Source organism: Pogona vitticeps, chromosome 1 (genome assembly GCF_051106095.1).
Source record: "Pogona vitticeps strain Pit_001003342236 chromosome 1, PviZW2.1, whole genome shotgun sequence".
In the NCBI taxonomy this organism is placed as follows: domain Eukaryota; kingdom Metazoa; phylum Chordata; class Lepidosauria; order Squamata; family Agamidae; genus Pogona; species Pogona vitticeps.
In genome coordinates this window covers 7,006,068-7,010,798 of record NC_135783.1, presented here as the reverse complement: position 1 = coordinate 7,010,798, position 4,731 = coordinate 7,006,068, and the positions used below count along the sequence as shown (strand labels likewise).

At 45.8% G+C, this 4,731-nt stretch overlaps 1 long non-coding RNA gene across 1 annotated transcript; it reads right to left on the bottom strand.

Moving 5' to 3' along the window:
* Positions 1–278: 278 nt before the first annotated feature.
* On the bottom strand, positions 279–4,385 carry LOC144584856 (uncharacterized). Its single transcript, XR_013539329.1, has 3 exons — positions 4,251–4,385; positions 2,240–2,390; positions 279–431 (listed from the first exon to the last, which is right to left on the bottom strand). It is a non-coding gene; the product is annotated as an uncharacterized LOC144584856 (long non-coding RNA).
* Between the last annotated feature and the right edge of the window lie 346 nt (positions 4,386–4,731).

Sequence of the window (4,731 nt, the reverse complement as noted above, 5' to 3'; positions counted from 1 at the left end):
TGACCCAGCCTCCATCCCCTCACCAAAGTGTGACTCATCGGCCTTTGCTTCCTTTCTCCCACTTGGAACCTCCCTTGCCCTCTCTGAACCCTCACGGCCCTCTGCCACCAGGGTCTCCATCAAGTCTGCAGGGTGGGGGCACGGGAGAAGGGCAGACCGCCTGGAACAACTGGAATGTCCCCCCTCACAGCCACAAGGGGGCCAGAGTTTAGTAAGTGACGACGACCATTCTCCACCAAGCAAAACAAGATGCATTCATAGCTCACTAGTGCTGTTGAATCATGATGTGTTTATTTCAGTGAAAGCACCAGACACTGGACTGTGTTGAATCCTGACACGTTGTTTGAAATCTAGGTGAATTGTTTCACATTTCTATTGGACAGGGTGTTGTAAATGAAGTAATAGCCAGAAATCCAGATACTCCATGGGCTCTAAGAGAGAGAGAGAAAGAGAGAGAGATCTACATGAAAACCTTCCGGGATTGCTCTGTTTATTTTTGGGTGTTTGTATGTGTGTGTGTGTGTTTGTTTTTTGCAGCCCCAGCTGCTAAGGGGCTATAGGGCTTGCAGTGTTTTTTTGGGGGGTGTATTTCTTTGGACTGGAATGGATTAATCGCCTTGTCTAACTCCCCCCTCCCCAGACAAACAAATGAACTGATCTGTGGTTTGTCAGTTCACCAGGGAAAATTTGTGGTTCATCAAGGTTGATGAATCACCAACCATGATGATTTACCATTTTGGTGGTTCATCCCCATCTCTAATTAAGATCACCAGGAGAAGCCTTTCTCTTGGTTGCACCACCTTCCCAGGTATGTTTGATGGGGACACCAGGAGAGGGCCTTCTCTGTAGCTTCCCCCAGACTGTGAACTCCCTCCCACTGGAAGCCAGCCTGGCCCCATCTTTGCTGTCCTTCTGAAAGCAGGCAAAGACTTTTATCTGCAGGCAAGCTTTCCCTTAGCAACTGGCTCCCTGAGTGGGATTTTTAAATGGGGTCTTGTGCCTTACTGCTTTGAATGTGTTTCCGGTCTTGCTTTTGTCTACCCTTTCTAGTATTTGTGTACTTCTGCGTTTAGCTTTAAATCTTGTATTTTAAAGGTGTAAGCCACCTTGGGTCCTTTTGAAGGAGAAAGATGGGGTAACACTATTTTAAATACATAAATAAACAATAAAGAAGGGAAGGGAAATGAAAGGTTGATATCAAGAACTACCTTTCCCTCCTGCACGACTTGTGAAACACACACGCACACACACACACGGGAACTTGGGTGGAGGAGATGAAGAAAAGCAATTTTCCTAACAGCCCAATGAGTAAGTAGCACATTAGATTTTTTTCCCTGCATTTTAGTTGACAGCTTTGATGCACATGCAGACAATGCCTGGGCTGAGGATAGTTGAACAGCCCTTAAGCCACCCTAAGCAGACCAGCAAGCAGGCATACAAGAGGGCAAGCCAGCTCTTATCACTTTGGAAAGAGTATGAGGCAGGACAAAGGTTCTCCCCCACCCAAAGGTGAAAGCAGTTTGAACTGAGTACGAAACATGAATAGTAGTGTCCCCAACCTTGGGCCTCCAGATGTTCTTGGACTACAACTCCCAGAAGCCTTCACCACCACCTCTGCTGGCCAGGATTTTGGGAGCTGAAGTTCAAGAACATCTGGAGGCCCAAGTCTGGGGACCACTGCCCCATAGAACCATAGAATTATGAAGTTGGAAGGGGCCCATGAAGCCATCGAGTTCAATCCCCTGCTCAAGGCAGGGATCCAAATCAAAGCAGATCTGATAGATGGCAGTCCAATTTTCTCTTGAATGCCTCCCCACCTCTTGAGGGAATTAGGTTCTATTGTCATACTGCTCTAACAGTTAAGAACTAAACATAGACACAAAGAATTGGCCATTTTAAGGAGCTAATGACTACACGATGGGAAGATAGAGAAAGTGGTCAGAAAGGGCATCAAGGAGGAGTCCTAGATGGCTCTGGCTACAGGGGGAAGTTCTTGTGCTTCAACCCTGTGCAGGGTGGCATGACTACACCACTGCTTCCATCTCTGCTAGCATAAACCCTTGACCTGTCTACCATTGACTTTGCCTGTCATGTCCCTTTCATTCCACTGGCCCATGGCTTCCCTCAACCAAATCTACTCTGCTCCACCCAGCAAAGGGCGCCAACTGCCATAGACATGAGTCAACAGTCCATGGACTGACACTGGGAAAGCAAGCCAAACGTTTTTTCTAACACTTACCCTGAGAACATTTGCCTACTCGTGAGGCAGGGACTTCATACAGCACGATGTGCCTCTGCTACAGGTTCCGTATTCATATAAACTGGGAGAACAATGCCCAACCGAGCAGTAGCCTTCAGCAAGCAAGCAAGTCCACATATTCTTAATGGCACTGTAGAAAACCAGGAAGAAGAACACACACCAAAAGGGATGACAACACAATCAACTGCAACTAGACGGGAATCGGGGCAGGTCGTCTCTGCCGATGTGCTCACTTATCAGGTGATAGGCATGTGCAGTTCCAGAAGAGAAGCCGGGCCGCTATCTCTGAAGATGGCAAAGAAGGAGGAGGAGGAAGAAGAAGTGGCGGACGTGGCAGGACCATGTAAGGAAGGGACAGGGGCAGAGGAAAGTGGTGGGCTGCAGAGGGGGCAGCAGGAGAAAGTTTGGAAACCTTCCAATCTCCAGGCACAAATTGGAAAAAGCGAACTGCAAACCCCCACAAAGCTCCACTACAGATGGGGGTATTCGTATTCATATACGAATATCCCCATGCAGCTGGACTTAATGAGGGTCCAGCCTGTCCACTAATGCATCTGTTGGTGGCGGTCTTGCTCTTCCTTCCAGTTACTCCCAGAGTGTCATTCTCTTCCTGCTCAGCCTTAACGAGGGTCAGACTCAGGGGCCTGACCCTCGTTAAGTCTAGCTGAGCAGGGCTATTCCTATTCATATACGAACACTCCCATCTCTAACCGCCAGTTTTCCGGTCCATAGAAAAGAATTTCTGTTGTATTTGAGAGTCTCATGAAAGGGGTCTTTTGCACCCTGAGACTCATTTCAAAAGGAAGCACACCTTCCAGCGTGCACACAGACGGGGCATTTCCAAGACATAAACGACGCACAGGAGAATGTATACATTTTAAAGGCGTTTTGGAGAGTTATACTAAACCTGTGTTTAAATGAATGGAGAAAAATGTGTGCACGTTAGATAATATAAATACCCGAATCCGATTCTTAGCTCTAGCTAGAGCAGTTCCACTGAATCCATGGGAACTTTTCGTATCAACACTTCTGTATGTTCTGCTTGATTTCCTCCATTTGGGAATTACTACTGGATTTAGCCCAAAATATGCACAAATTTCCATGCAGTCTTCCTCCAAATCTCCCAGCTCAATACAAAGAAGGAAGAGGAAAAAATGTGGAATTTTTACAGCCTCATGTCCCACCTGGAGAAGTTGTGGCTGGAAGGGACCTTTCTAGGCTGGGATGACTGTCAGTATATCCAGCACAAAGCAATAATTCCTTCCCTACCTCTGATTTTAAAGAGAGCGATGCTTCTTTGCCCTGTACTTTTTTTTCCCCTCCCTGGAGTCTGTTGCTGAAGGAAGTTTTAGGTTGCTTTTATCTGTTCACTGTAAGTAAATAAAATGTTTTTATTTCTTCTCTTACAAATACCTCTGAATAAATTATGGAGACTGCAAGTGCCAATTAATGAGAAAAGAAGGTGGTCTACCTTCTCTTCTCATGAGATGGCCAAAGTATTGGAGCCTCAGCTTCAGGATCTGTCCTTCCAGTGAGCACCCAGGGTTGATTTCCTTCAGAATGGATAGGTTGAGTTCACTATAATTCATGTTTTTTTAGCATCTCCGGATGAGTGTGTGGAAACAGCGGCTTGGAAATTATCTTGCATGATATGGGGGTCCTACTGTAGTTGGTTTGAAATCTGCTGCAGTTGTTAAGAAGAGTCAGTGGCTGGAATCCTATTGGTTATACCACCAGCATAATGCCAACGGCCTAACATTTAACAGAGAATTGCTATAAGTTTAGAAGCAGCCATAGGCATTTCCGTCATACACCAGTCTCATGACTTGGTAAGCCATTGGCAGTCCTTCCTCTGACTTTTTAAATTGTGCCAGTTCGCTGCTAAAAGGTACACAGCTGGAAATATGTCCCCCCCCCCAAAAAAAGCTTCCAGTCAATATGATGTATTTCCAGCGCTGCCTAAAAAATTGTATTGGGGACATTGGCATACCTTGTACAGCAAATAGCAAATTGCCCACATTGTCCATTCTTGGAAGAAAAGCGAGGGCATCTCGTATGTGTGCACATACCATTGGAAGTCCAGCATATGAAGACCTCAAGTCCAAAGCCAGGATCACTGACTTGGCTGAGCACTGCAGAAAAAGAAGGAGATTGAGAGAGAGAGAGAGAGAGAGAGAGAGAGAGAGAGAGAAAGAGAGAATGATAACTTTAAATGGACAGCTGCATAGCTAATTCATCCTCCAACATACTTTCATGATATTATTTAATTTCCTGGCCTTATATATATTTTAGCCATATGATCATACAAAATATGCCTCTGTGTGTATGTGTGTGTGTGTGTGTGCGTATGCACGGACACACACACACACACACACACACACACACACACACACACACACACACACACACACACACACACTTCTTACCTGGAACAGCCAGATATATCCACACAAAAATGACAAGGGGATGCT